The 15,664-nt window shown below is 46.6% G+C and overlaps 1 protein-coding gene across 1 annotated transcript in view; it reads left to right on the top strand.

Moving 5' to 3' along the window:
* The first annotated feature begins 487 nt into the window (after window positions 1–487).
* FRYL (FRY like transcription coactivator) overlaps window positions 488–15,664 on the top strand; it is a 520,064-nt gene continuing 504,887 nt past the window's right edge. Inside the window, exon 1 of the mRNA XM_075347029.1 lies at window positions 488–684. The gene's annotated coding sequence lies outside the window, so the exon portion shown is untranslated. The remainder of the gene's footprint in view (window positions 685–15,664) is intronic.

Genomic DNA, 15,664 nt, shown 5'->3' with positions numbered 1-15,664 from the left:
CTGCGCGCAGACTGCTGCCAGAAAGACAATAGTGACTGCCTGGAGGACTCAGAAGCAGTGGCGTTGTATCAACATGTGTAGAACATGTCTGAAGTCTGCGCTTTATTGACACCGCGACCAGCCAATCAGTAAAAAGGTGTGGTAGGTAAACCAATTTTCTAATCCAATCAAATTATTGAAATATAAAGTGGGAGGGGTCATGTTTCCAGCAGAAGGCCAATCAGATCATTGCATCTCTCCCTGGAGAGGGCGTTACCTCTCGATAACACTTCAGCCAATCCCAGCAGCTATAGGAGACATCGCTTTGTGATTGACAGGGTGATGTCTGTCGACATGCTGAGCTTTAGACATGAAGGAGGCGGTGACTCTGGCGAGTAATATTGACACCTTTGTCATCCAATAAGCTTTCCGGTTTCTATTTCCACGCCCACCTTCCGCAGCCTACGAACCAATGGGCGTGCAGCGTGTAACTAACGTCGGGGAATCGAGGGGGAAGAGAAAAGAATAGAGGCTGAGAGTGGGAAAGAAAGAATCTGGACGTTTGCGGGAACGGATTGGAATTGGACTCGGATGGAAATATCACCGACAGCGGCACAGGGTGTGAACAGCAGGCGGCAGCGGTTCAAAGTGAGCGGACGTACCGATAAGAGGACCCCGGGGAGCTCCGCGCTGTTATCCGGCCCGGTGAGTGCATACCGCGGGGGCACCAGACCCTGCACGTTACATCCGCACATCTCGTCCCAAGAGCTAGCACTCTACTGTGCGCTGACCTGCCATTACTGACGGTGTAGACGGGAATGCCCTACAGGTAGGTGCCTGAGACCCCCGGGCAGGGCACAGGATGCCCCTCGGCGGACACAGACAGACGAGGGCCCCTGTGCAGCCCCAGAGCCCCCCATAATGCACAATCCCTCTAACTTAGGGGGTGGTAGTGACCCCTGAATTAAAGGGGCCCCTCCGCTGCCCCATAACGACTGCCTGGGGTCGTCAGTTCGGAGAATAAGACCCCTGGGCTGGACCCCATCACTACTAGTGGGTACGTCCAATAGACGTCACCGATCGGCCAGTGTGACCCCTACTGCAGCCCCGATATGTAGAACCAGACGGGCATGTATGGGGGCGCGCTTCATCCCAATGGAGTAGGTCGCAGTCGGACCCCTTATGTGGCCGCTTTCTCTTGGGGGCTGACATTCCACATTCCCGATCGTCCGTTCCTCTGGTATCGGTAGTTGGCGTCCGGATCCTTTGGTTTTGCTGAAGTCCCTGATTTCTAGACGTTTTCCTCGAGCAGTTAAAGGGGTTCTCCCCTGCCGCTCACTTTTGCATGTGACGACCCTTTACAGTGACCCACATCTGACGACCCTTTTAACTTTTTAAGGTTATAAACTAGAAATATCTGTTGCTTAAAAAGTCCAACTGGGCCTATCTGGTACAGAGTGGACATACTATTTTGCACCCACTAACAGTGCCAGCAAAAGTGCTGCCTGACCGCTACATAGCACCCTCTGCTGTGCCAGCCAGTACACACCATCTCCATCGTGGGGCCTGACAAGTCATTTGGATCTGATTATTCTCAGCATGAGCCCCATATTTAGCATTGATCCCTATGGGATGGCCTGAGGTGCCACGGTATGCCCGCAGCGTAGCCAATTGTGGGCCACGGTATGCCCGCAGCGTAGCCAATTGTGGGCCACGGTATGCCCGCAGCGTAGCCAATTGTGGGCCACGGTATGCCCGCAGCGTAGCCAATTGTGGGCCACGGTATGCCCGCAGCGTAGCCAATTGTGGGCCACGGTATGCCCGCAGCGTAGCCAATTGTGGGCCACGGTATGCCTGCAGCGTAGCCAATTGTGGGCCACGGTATGCCTGCAGCGTAGCCAATTGTGGGCCGCGGTATGCCTGCAGCGTAGCCAATTGTGGGCCGCGGTATGCCCGCAGCGTAGCCAGGCGCGGGCCACGGTATGCCCGCAGCGTAGCCAGACACGGGCCATGGATGCCAATACTGTGCGCCCTGTTTTTCCAGGTGGAGATGGCAGCCTGATTCAGTTATAACAGAGCACGTTGATGGTTCCTGATGGGCCAGAGCCAGGACGCTGTGCTGTGAATGGTCACTTGGCTTTTGGTGATGTCTGTTTCAGGAGAAGTTGTTGAGAGGTCTCCTGGCTAATGTCATGGTGGAGTTGTCTGTGATGCCTTTAGGACTGCAGAGAGGGGTAAGGTTCCTGTGAGCGTTCCTCACACTAGTTATGTCCCAGTGTCCTCCTGACTAGTCATTATCTGGCTTGTAGTCCTCAGACTAGTTGTGTCCTCCTGACTAGTCATTATCTGACTTGTGGTCCTCAGACTAGTTGTGTCCTCCTGACTAGTCCTTATCTGACTTGTGGTCCTCAGACTAGTTGTGTCCTCCTGACTAGTCATTATCTGACTTGTGGTCCTCAGACTAGTTGTGTCCTCCTGACTAGTCATTATCTGACTTGTGGTCCTCAGACTAGTTGTGTCCTCCTGACTAGTCATTATCTGACTTGTGGTCCTCAGACTAGTTGTGTCCTCCTGACTAGTCCTTATCTGACTTGTGGTCCTCAGACTAGTTGTGTCCTCCTGACTAGTCATTATCTGACTTGTGGTCCTCAGACTAGTTGTGTCCTCCTGACTAGTCATTATCTGACTTGTGGTCCTCAGACTAGTTGTGTCCTCCTGACTAGTCCTTATCTGACTTGTGGTCCTCAGACTAGTTGTGTCCTCCTGACTAGTCATTATCTGACTTGTGGTCCTCAGACTATGATCACATTGTCCTCCTGGTTTCCTGGTTTATTGACTCATTAATAATTACACGCTGTCTCGGGGTTGTATTGTCGGATTGTGGTGATGTCTCATCCTTTCTTATCTGGACTGTGACTTTATTTCCTTTTCTCCCACGGTTAACACTCCTCAGAATTGAGAAGCCCCTGCAGGTGTGGGGGTCTCTACTGAAGACCATGGGTGCATTTGTAGGGAGCAGCATGCGTAGACATCTACCAGTGCTAATCCTATAGATTAGAGGTTTGTCTGTCTAACCCACCCACTGTCTGATGTGAATGGGTTCTCTCCTTACAGCAGATGCTAGTGGAGATGAGGATCCTGGTATTCTGGATTTTATCTTCCAGATCCTTTTGTTCTCAGGGAAGATAAACCACCACCAGATCTCTATCAGCCCTTTGTCTCCCTCACCTATCAAGAGCACATGTATGCTCATATCGGCTGATCATGCCTGTGTGTGGGAGGAGGATGGTACACAGTGATTGGCTGACTGTTATCTAATGCATGTCTCCAGCTTAAAGGGAATCTGTCAGCAGGTTTTACTTTTTAACCTGAGAGCAGCAGCATATTGTAGGGGCAAAGACCCTGCATCCAGGGATGTCACTTTCTCAGCAGCTTGCTATAGTTTCACTACAATCAATGTTTTATCAGCAGGAGACTATCACTGCAGGACTTTAATGTTGTGTGCTAGGCAGTCCAGCGACTCTGTAACCCCGCCCCCACACTGTACGTAGGAAGCTGCCAATCAGTGGTGGGGTGGAGTTATACAGAACTCAGCATTCCAGGGAAAACAGGCTTTTTATCAAAACTACACCACGCAGCCCGGTAAATTCCACATCCCTGGAATCAGGCTCTATACCCCTACAACATGCTGCTCTCAGGTCACATAGCAAAACCTGTATGAAGTGAAAGCTGCACACCAAATTCAGAGAATATGAATAAGCATAGCTAGTCTATAATACCTAAAGAAATGAAAAACACAATTAGCCATATGAAAAATTGAAAAATGTGACATTGCATGACTGCTGAGGATTATTTGAAAAAAAGAGATATTTAGCTAATGTGTTGATCAATTAATTATTGCCCGATCACCACTTCACGGTAATCTCTTGTTTATCGAGTCCCTAGCCAAATGTTACCTCTATATGCGGTTAAAAGCAAAACCTGCTGACAGATTCCCATTAATTCATATACTCATTATTAAATTGCTAAATGGGGGCTTTATGCCTAGATAGTTGGGGGGGGCGTCACATGTATGAAAATCTGAACATCTGATTTTGCCGTGGATTTTACCCTTGTGATCTGTTGCAGATTGGACAGATTGTCTTAAAGGGAACCTGTCAGGTCCAATATGCTCAGAACCACAAGCAGTTCTGGGTGCATACTGCTAATCCCTGCCTAAGGCTCTGTATGCACTAGCATAGATAAAGAGATCTTTAGAAAAGGTATTTCTAAAGATCTTTTAGCGTATGCTAATGAGCGAGGGGACTAGTCCCCTGGGCGTTGCTTCCCTTGCTGGTCGCCCCCATTAGCATGTTAGTACACCCCTGTGGAATGCTAATGAATGTGTAGTGTCAGAGGATGATCTTACTCACCTCTCCGCCGCCATCGCATCTGACGAGGGGATTTCGGCTCAGTGTGCATGACCCCCGGAGGTTCGGTCATGTGCACTACTTCAGTTTGAAGCCAGGACGCGTACACCCGGCTTCATAGTGCGCATGACCGGAACTCCAGGGTTATGTGCACTGAGCCGAAATCCAGCATGGGGCGGTGATGGAGGCGGAGAGATTATCCTGCGACGCTGCACATTCATTAGCATGTTAGTATGCCCATAGGGACGTACTAACATGCTAATGGATCCGTTCGGAAGAGAAACTAACACCCAGGGGGCTACTGCCCTCGCTCATTAGCATATGATAAAAGATCTTTAGAAATACTTTTTCTAAAGATCTCTTTATCTATGATAATGTATACAGGGACGGTTAGGCAGGGATTAGCAATATGCACCCAGAACTGCTCGTGGTCCTGGGTGCATATTGTACCTGATAGGTTCCCTTTAAATCCCATGGACAGTTCCTATATAACATGTCCTGGATTTTGCTGAACCCCTATTTACTTGCATTGCGTTGTCCAGTCAGAATGTATTCGCCTATACAGATCATAGGTCACCAGTGTCCTAGCACTCAGCAGCACTCAGCAGCGACCACTACACAATGAATGGAGCTGTGCAGCTGCACTCCGTGTGTGTGTGTCCGTCCACCGCTTGTTACAGCTGATCAGTGCGGTGCAAGTGTCGGACCACCACCCATCTGATCCATACACACAGTGCGGTGCAAGTGTCGGACCACCACCCATCTGATCCATACACACAGTGCGGTGCAAGTGTCGGACCACCACCCATCTGATCCATCCACCACTTATCCTATGGATTCATCACCATTTTTTAGCATTATAATCTCCAAGTCTTTTTGTGTTCTGCTATAATCTTTAATATCTTGCCAACTTTGACAGTTATTGCAGCTTTGTTGTTCTGTGTCCAAAATATTCTGTCTCTGATTTACTTAGCAAAATTTGCCAGAATTCTGTCTCAATGCGAGCGTTCCATATTTATTCATCAAAGGTCTTGTGCCGCGCTGGATACTGGTGTAAAGAGGGAGTTTGTAAAATCACCAAATTTGGTGTGCTCCATTTATCCAACGAATACCGTGGTTGGTGAAAAATCAAATTAGATAGTGAGGAATATTGATGGCCTCTCCATAGGGTGGGTGAAAAAAAATAATAAAATCTTTGTTATATAGTGCTAACATAATCCGCAGCACTTTACATACAACAGGAACACTGTCCCCATTGGGGCTCACAATCTAAACTCTCTATCAGTATGTGGAGTGTTGGAGGAAACCCACGCAAACACGGGGAGAACATGCAAACTCCTTGCAGATGTTGTGTTTGGTGGGATTCGAACCCAGGACCACAGCGCTGCAAGACTGCAATGCTAACCACTGAGCCACTGAAAAGTATCAGATTGGTGGGGTTGCCCAGATAGGGGGTCTGCTATTGAATGATAGCAGGTTAAACGGTGCCAGAACAGCTCCACTCTGAAGACTGTGCTGGCCGCTCTTGTGTATTACAGGTCAGACCCCATAGAAGTAAATCCGCAGCTTAAAGGACTTTTCTGGTTTTCCTCGTTCGGCTCTACTGTTGCTCCTGGTGTGTATTGTCTGCAGTGTTGACGTCGCAGTGACAACTCTGCAGCCAGTCACTGACCTCAGCAGCCTTTCCCTAGTTGAGTCAGGAGCCTCTCAGCTGAGTAATCGTCTGCAGCGTTGTCGACGTGACTGTGAACTATAACAGGCATCGGGAGCAGCAGTGCAGACTTGAAACTGGACCCAGGGAGGGTGAATAAAGCACTTTGTAAAAAAAAAAACAAAAAAAAACTAAGAGCTTTTCCAAAACAACAAAACGCCATTTAAATTTTGAAAAATCCCTAAAATCTCATTGACTTTTAATGTTCGGCTCTTTGTGCAGATTCCTAATGTGTAATCCACAAAAATCCCTCCACGTATGACATGAGGGGTATGCCTGATGGGGTTTGTTTCGCCCCCAGGATGTATCCTCCGCTGTGTATACACTTGTGGAGATTCCGGGAGATTAGACAGTGTAAACTCCATTCCTGTAGATCAGAATGGATGCGGTGTTTACACCTCTGTGACAGTAACCAGATGTGCGGAGGTCACCGTGCAGACCGCGCTCGCCCCCGCAGACACCTGTCACACAGCTCATCAGCCTCACAAACAAACCCTTTTCTTAACTTTTCTTTATTATATTGCTGAGATACAGTGGAACCTTGGATTAAGAGTAACTTGGTTTGAGAACATTTTGCAAGACAAGTAAAGCTTTTTACAAATGTGTAACTTGGTTTAAGAGCAATGATTTGCAATAAGAGCAAATCCTCACCGCGCACACTTCCAGTTCTGTCCTTTCACCGCGCTCTGACCCGCTCTGGAGGTAACTTTCTGTACATATGTGCTGTATACTGTATACCAATGTACAGTATATACTATATAGCTTGTCTATCAGTTTGTAATTGTGGATACAGTATTGCGCTTTCTTTCTGCTAACCAGTGCAGCACATTGCTTACTCTCGCACACCAACAATTTTATTGTAAACTTAGTTGCAGTTTAATGTGTTGTTTTTTACTGCACAGTATTTTGTATTAGTGTACTGTAATAATTTTATATGAATACACTGCATTATTTTGTATTACTATAATACTTTTATATAAATACAAGTACATTTTATTTTTTTTTTTTTTGGGTTGTGGAACGAATTGTCTGCATTTCAATTATTTCCTATGGGAAAATTCGCTTTGATATAAGAGTAACTTGGTTTAAGAGCACATTTCCAGAACCAATTATGCTCGTAATCCAAGGTTCCACTGTATTTGTAATTGCAACAAGAATGAGGTTAATGTAAACAAACGTAACAGTTTTATGAAAATTTCTTGCATTTTTTGGGGGGATTCTTTTTTTATTAACTTTCTCTTAAAAAGAAGAGATGTACATCAGAGGTAGTATTGTATTTTTTATTTATTTTTCCCACTCACCCACTTTTTTCCATCATGCTGGAGATGCTGCTATACCTTAAGGTACCGTCATACTAAGCGACGCATCAGCGATCCCACTAACGATCTGACGTGGCAGGGATCGCTGGAGCATCGCTACATGGTCGCTGGTGAGCTGTCACACAGGCAGATCTCACCAGCAACCAGTGACCAGCCCCCAGCGACATGTGGAAGCGATGCTGCGCTTGGTAACTAAAGTAAATATCGGGTAACCAAGCAAAGCACTTCGCTCGGTCACCCGATATTTACATTGGTTACCAGCGCACACCGCTTAGTGCTGGCTACCTGCACTCGTAGCCAGAGTACATATCGGGTTAATAAGCAAACCGCTTTGCTTATTTACCCAGTGTGTACTCTGGCTACGAGTGCAGGGAGCCGGGAGCCGACACTGACAGCCTGAGAGCCGCGGACGCTGGTAACCAAGGTTAATATTGGGTAACCAAGCAAAGCGCTTCTCTTGGTTACCCGATATTTACCTTGGTTACAGCTTACCGCAGGCTGTCAGAAGCCGGCTCCCTGCTCACTGCACATTCTGTTGTTGCTCTGTCGCTGTCACACACAGCGATGTGCGCTTCACAGCGGGAGAGCAATGACGAAAAAATGGTCCAGGACATTCAGCAACAACCGGCGACCTCACAGCAGGGGCCAGGTTGTTGCTGGATGTCACACACAGCGACATCGCTAGCAACATCGCTGCTACATCACAAAAACCGTGACTCAGCAGCAATGTTGCTAGCGATGTCGCTTAGTGAGATGTGGCCTTTCGGCAAATGGATGTAAGCAAGGACTCATTTACACTAAAATATCTGTTCCATTAATTGATTGTTGGTCAGTGGTGGTTACTGCCCTCTTTAGGCCTCCTTCACGTGTCCGTGTCTCCGGTACGTGTTTGGTCCATTTCCTCACGTACTGGAGACACGGGCACATGTTAAAATTAAAATCAACGGGTCTGCGCTCACGTGCGTGTTTTGCCATGGACTGTGTGTACGTGTGGAGTATATATGTGCCTGTGTGCTCCACACGTAGAATTGTCCGTTTTTCTCCGGCATCACGGGTGTCACACAGACCACACATGGACTGCACGGATGTGATCCGTGTGACACACCAGAGAAAAAACACGTGTCTGTGAAATAAAAATAATTTCTACATTCCCCTTCTCCAGCGCTGCTGTCTCTGCCGCTGCTGGCACTTGCTTCTGACCCTCGCTCGTTATGCTCATCGCATATTCACTTCACCGAGGACCAGAAGCAGCAGCAGTGGGGGGTCAGCAGGACCGGAGATCATTAGCGACAGGGACAGGTGAGCAGAAAGTTCCTGTTCTCCGTGTGTTATCACGGCACACGGAGGGCCATATGCACCTTTGACACGTCCGTGAAAAACGTGCGTGATTTTCACAGATGTGTGAAAGAGGCCATCCGTACGTAGGGTGCACAGAACGATCAGGAGTGGATCCTGTGCATAGACCGTCACTGTTCTGGGCAGCACAGGTCCTATTACACAGGACGATGTGATGCCGAGGACAATGATTTGTATGAAAGCTAATAATCATAGTCCACAAAACAAGTAGAACATTCGTCGGGTGATGAGCCGCCAGTTTGTGCTGCACGATTATCGAGACATGAGTATTCTTAGGAACTTTCTGATGATCAAAACGTGTAAATGAACCTTAAAATAGGAAAGTAGGGATTGACTGTTGCACATTAGCACCTTTTTTTATAAAGGAGTATGCTCTAACCTGTAGGAGGAGAGGGAGGAGGGAGAAGAAGGTGCTGTCTCCATCCTCTGTCACTGGGGAGATCCGGTGATAACATGACTGCTGAAATGTGAGCGCAACACGAAGCGTCAGCCCACTGTGCAAGCTACACAAGCCCACCGCGGCCGATAAATGATATACATGTGGGACCTGGAAGTCTATGTGCACAGAATGACTGCTAGGACGATCGTTTTGTACACAGTATCATGTTACTGGCATCTCATCACCTAGTTAGAGGACAATGTGCTGCCGATAACAATGACTTTAGAGCCAGTTTGTTGGGAGATCACCAGCCTGTTTTAGATGGGCCGATAGGCTTGTTCCAGGCTTTCTGTGATCACTTGTTTCCTGATTATCACTCCATTTAAGTGGACCTTAAAAGGACTTTGTCAGCACAGAATGACTGTTCAAACAAAGGCCGTGCATCATGATGGGGCCTAACAATTTAAATGCAATTTCCCACCTGCTTGTTTTCCTATCTGTACCCCTCTTCTTTGACAGATTGGAATACAAATAGGCGGGAAGGTGCACTTAAGTGTTCCTGCCATGATGCACTGAGCGCCAGTACTCGGTTTGAACAGTCAATCAGTGCTGAAATAATCAATTTAAAGGAACACACTGGAATGTTTTTTTTTTTGTTTGTTTATTTTTAGCTGTTTGCTGTTAGCCATCATTAAAAGGTATCAGTCAACAATTTTTTCTGCTATGTAATCTGGGAGCAAAATAATGTAGACATTTCAATACTATCAGTGTTTTATCAGCAGGAGATTATCACTAGTGGATAACTTGTCTCCTGCATCCTAGTCTAACCCCACCCCAAGCACTGATTAGCAGCTCTCTGTCACTATACAATGGACACAGAGCTGTGATGTGGCTGGGGTCAACAGTTGAGTTCTTCTAGATCTGCAGAGAAAACTCTATCATAACTGCTCATTTACTACTGGTAGCGGGGCTTTCAGTGCTGCGGCTGAGTAGCTTTGTATGCTATTAATAAGCAAATGTGGGGTTAATCAGGAGGTTAATAGTTTTTTTTTTTTTTTTTTCGTGACAGGTTCCCTTTAAGAACACTTATTCCCGATCATTGACCTGTGTACATATAGCAGTGATCAGTCTGAAAACGATTAAGCGTGATTGCTCGTTATAAGCAGAAAACTGCCCTCATCAAGGTGCATGGTCCTCTGCAGAAGCGCACTACTCCTCAGACTCCTGGCGTCCTGATTGCTGGGGGGGTGGATGCTCCTGCTGGATTTACAGTTTGGAACAGTGGGATCACCCATCTGTGGGCTCTTTGATGCGGCTATTTGCTTTCTGCAGATTTACAGGCGCACGGAGGCTATTTAGGGTCAGGAACCTAAAGTGTACTCCAGCTATCATAACTAATTTCAGAGCAGCGCTTTCATGCTGTGATAGAAAGAGCTTGTAAGCACTGCGTGTCTTCAGTCCAGTGGCAGCATGGAATCTAGATAACAAAAAATAAACCATCAAATTTAAAAATTGGGAGCTTTTTTTTTTTTTTTTTATATATAGCAAGTAAATTGCAGAGTTGCATGTTTTTGCAAACCGTTTAATATTTCTCATAAAGGAAATTGGAAATGGCACTTTAAAAGGGTTACCCAGTTCTTGGACAGCCCCTTCTTAAGCAACATAGTTGGCCCATGTAAAAAAAAAAAATAGCAGCTATACTCTCCGGCGGTGTGGGTGGTGATCCGGCGGTGTGGGTGGTGATCCGGCGGTGTGGGTGGTGATCCGGCGGTGTGGGTGGTGATCCGGCGGTGTGGGTGGTGATCCGGCTGTTTGGGTGGTGATCCGGCGGTGTGGGTGGTGATCCGGCGGTGTGGGTGGTGATCCGGCGGTGTGGGTGGCTTCCTTCCCAGGGATCACAGGGCATTTACGTCCCAAGAGACTTGCAGACAATCTGCAGCCGCTTCCCTCTCACATTTTCGGATGAAACTGACGCCTGGGAGACATGAAACCTGCTGTTCTGACTCACCTTATATGTAAACATTTTTTTAACATGGGATAACCCCTTGTTCCTCTTTCCTCGGCTTATATTCTAGCACTGTGTCTATACTATACTTCTGCTTCACCTCTTAAAAAAGAACTATTTCAAAGCAGGAGGAGGTGTAATGCACTCGTCTGGATGAGCCCTCGCTGTCGCTCCCCTGATTACAAGCTCCATTGAGGAGTAATTATTGAGTGTGGTAATTAGGCACATGGCAAAAAGAATAACAGAGTACAGTATGTCATCCGGGGTTGTGACAAACACTTCTATTACTTGTGCACACATGTCAATGACAGCCTCAAAAACTGTCCTTTTTATTTTGCTGCTGAAGCAATGAATGTACATGACAATAATTTGGTGTACTGGTGGCATCGAGTGAGCTCCCAGAGCAACATTCAGCGAGACTTCCAGGGTTTACAACTTGTCTACAATACCGTATTACTGACTATAAGATGCACCTAGGTTTTAAGGGGGGTAAAATAGGGGTAACAAAATTGAAGCAAAAAAATGTGGTCATAAGGCACTGTTATGGGGAGAGATCTGCTGCTGGCACTGTTATGGAGGGAGATCTGCTGCTGGCACTGTTATGGAGGGAGATCTGCTGCTGGCACTGTTATGGAGGGAGATCTGCTGCTGGCACTGTTATGGAGGGAGATCTGCTGCTGGCACTGTTATGAAGGGAGATCTGCTGCTGGCACTGTTATGGAGGGAGATCTGCTGCTGGCACTGTTATGGAGGGAGATCTGCTGCTGGCACTGTTATGGAGGGAGATCTGCTGCTGGCACTGTTATGGAGGGAGATCTGCTGCTGGCACTGTTATGGAGGGAGATCTGCTGCTGGCACTGTTATGGAGGGAGATCTGCTGCTGGCACTGTTATGGAGGGAGATCTGCTGCTGGCACTGTTATGGAGGGAGATCTGCTGCTGGCACTGTTATGGAGGGAGATCTGCTGCTGGCACTGTTATGGGGAGAGATCTGCTGCTGGCACTGTTATGGAGGGAGATCTGCTGCTGGCACTGTTATGGAGGGAGATCTGCTGCTGGCACTGTTATGGAGGGAGATCTGCTGCTGGCACTGTTATGAAGGGAGATCTGCTGCTGGCACTGTTATGGAGGGAGATCTGCTGCTGGCACTGTTATGGAGGGAGATCTGCTGCTGGCACTGTTATGGAGGGAGATCTGCTGCTGGCACTGTTATGGAGGGAGATCTGCTGCTGGCACTGTTATGGAGGGAGATCTGCTGCTGGCACTGTTATGGAGGGAGATCTGCTGCTGGCACTGTTATGGAGGGAGATCTGCTGCTGGCACTGTTATGGAGGGAGATCTGCTGCTGGCACTGTTATGGAGGGAGATCTGCTGCTGGCACTGTTATGGAGGGAGATCTGCTGCTGGCACTGTTATGGAGGGAGATCTGCTGCTGGCACTGTTATGGAGGGAGATCTGCTGCTGGCACTGTTATGGAGGGAGATCTGCTGCTGGCACTGTTATGGAGGGAGATCTGCTGCTGGCACTGTTATGGAGGGAGATCTGCTGCTGGCACTGTTATGGAGGGAGATCTGCTGCTGGCACTGTTATGGGGATTATGTCCCCCATACTAGGCCCCTTCCAGGTATATATGTCCCTAATCCTTGTATATATGATCCACATCATTGTCCCATTCTTGTATATATGTTCCCCGTCCTAGTGTATATGCCTACCGCTATGCTGCACATCCAAAAAAAAAGAAACCATTCTACCCACCTTCCCTCCACTTACTTGTTGCGTTGCGTCCCCTAAGTTCACAACGTCAATGCCATGCATTCCCAGTTACACCCCGACGTCAGCTGCTGGCTAATCCAAAATTAATATTCACTGCTCCCAACATCTGGAATTATAGGCGTGGGGAGCAGTGAATATTCATTTTTTTTTTTTTTTTTTAATAGCAGACACACAATTGCCTTAGTTGTTGCAGTAAGCCAGCAACTGGGGCGATCAGTGTATTTGCTATTAAAGAAAATGAATATTCACTGCTTCCCACGTCCATAATCCCGCCCACCTTTTGGCATCTGCTTTAGTGCCGAGAGGTGGGTGGGATTACTGGAGTAGGGAGCAGTGAATATTCATTTTCTTTAAAAGTAGACACACTTGTTTGCCGTAGTCGGCAGATTCCTTCAGCGGGGCTTATGCTCCCCCCTGCCTACCCCCACATCCACCAACGAGCCAGGTACTTCCGGAATTAAGACACACCCCTCACTTTCATCCCAAATTTGGGGGCATAAACTGTGATTTATAGTCTAAAAATATGGGTATTTAATAATAATAATAATAATAATAATAATAATAATAATAATATATTATAAATATAATTTTCCTGGTATAAATGCAGCTGTTTTCTTGAATCTGGAGTTTCTCTTTTGTTTCTGCGACTCTCCCATCCTGAGATATGGCCGCCTGCTTCCCTTTTATCATCTCTATTAAGTATTATTTTGGAGATATAATTAATGGAGTTAAATAAAACATTAACTAAATCATATCTTTTATATAAACTTCTGACTGAATTGTTCTTTAAAGGGTTTCTCCATATCTTTCTGCAGAGGGCTTCAATAACTGCTTCCTAATCTGCCCTGTCCTTCACCGTCCACCGCCTATAGCTACCAGTTCAAATTTCTTCTACACTATACTAAAAAGGATGAGCAGTATTGATCGATGTTTTTCCGTCGCCGGTATACTGTTGTGGTAATGGTTTGGTCACATTTTTTTTTATTTTCCTAGAACATCGCCACTCTTGGCTGTATCTGGTATTAGCCCTATTCCATTATATGGGATATAGTCCACTACACTGACAACCCCTTCTCAATTACTAGGTTTCCCCTCTGTAAAGTAATAATGCCTATACTCACCACTGGTGCTATTCCAGTTGTGTCGATACTGCCTCTCCCAGGGATCTCCTAACATTGTCACGTAATCCCTACTGCCGGTCAGCAATGGCTTCTCTCTCCGCTTTTTTGGACAAATCAAACATCTGGAGGAAGTGGGAGCGCCGCCGCAGCTTACAACTGCTATTACCTAAGTTTTCTACGACATGTCATAAGTTGATGGAAATGATAGTGGACGCCTTAAATTCAGTGCTAAGTGCTGATGTCCGATACCAAATCAGCAGGCATCGTTTACTTCCATCTCACTAGTCTGTACAAGCCAATCTGTGAGCGTAAACTCCTCATGGACATAATCCGGCCATTGTGCTGCCTTTATGAGCCATTCTTAAACAATGCTCCTTTGGTCTCGGAGACTGAAGCCTACATGTGCTCTGTGTACTATACGCTAATCGGACAAAAGAGCATTTCCACCAGAAATTGAAATAAGCTGATGTGTGAGCTGAACCACACGGCAGATCGGAGGGACAGAAGAAACCACGGCGAGTTTTCAGCGTACGTTAGAAGGCCTGCCATTGGAGCCCACATGATTAGTTTATTTCTTTAGATATTTATTAAGATCGGATAAGTTTGTATGTTCAGTGTATATGTAATCTTGCAAAAAAAATGGCAACTATTGTCATTTTTGTAGATGCAACACTGAAATATTTTAGTGGCCTTTTGTCACCAGACTAAGGCGCACCTGTGCAACAATAAGGTGCACCTGTGCAACAATAAGGCGCACCTGTGCAACAATAAGGCGCACCTGTGCAACAATAAGGCGCACCTGTGCAACAATAAGGCGCACCTGTGCAACAATAAGGCGCACCTGTGCAACAATAAGGCGCACCTGTGCAACTATCATGCTGTCTAATCAGTATCTTGATAAGCCACACCTGTGAGGTAGATGGATTATCTCCGCAAAGGAGACGTGCTCACGAACGCAGATGTAGACAAATTTGGGAGCGATACTTGAGAGGTCTTTTGTGCATTGAAAAAGTCTTAGATCTTTGAGTTCAGCTCATGAAAAATGGGAGCAAAAACAAGTGTTGCGTTTTTTATATTTTTCTTCAGTGTGTGTATATAGTAGACGTCTGTTGCTTCCTGCAGAGCTGCGCTCAGTGACATCTGTACTCGGGCAGAACACAATCAGTACATAAAAAGGTAGCGAGATACAAGTCACGCTGACATTTAACACTTACGTTGAAGCATCCCTGACAACAGGCAGGACAGGAATCAATATGATCGCCAACTGTGACAAATGCTGGGAAGATCTGGAATCCAGCACTGCCGACACATTCCTGGGGATTTGTACAAAAGGATTTTCAAGTTATAAGGAAAAAATACTTTTATGTGCATTTTCCTCTTCCGATTGTGAAGACTATTCCTTAATATGTTATCCTGATTGTGTCCTTTTGTATGTAGGATTACAGATCCCCGGCGTCTTTCTCGCAGGCGTCGGGAGCAGAATACAAGCTGTCACTTACAAAAGTCTGGATTCTGTCTCCTCTGCGCACAGGCTGTCATAGCATGCAGATATGATATATCCTGCGAGTGTACAAAGTATATAATTCACTGATTCCTGGAGGGAAAGTGCAGAA

This window comes from Anomaloglossus baeobatrachus, chromosome 1 (genome assembly GCF_048569485.1).
Source record: "Anomaloglossus baeobatrachus isolate aAnoBae1 chromosome 1, aAnoBae1.hap1, whole genome shotgun sequence".
Taxonomy (NCBI): Eukaryota; Metazoa; Chordata; class Amphibia; order Anura; family Aromobatidae; genus Anomaloglossus; species Anomaloglossus baeobatrachus.
This window is presented reverse-complemented; position numbering and strand designations above follow the sequence as displayed.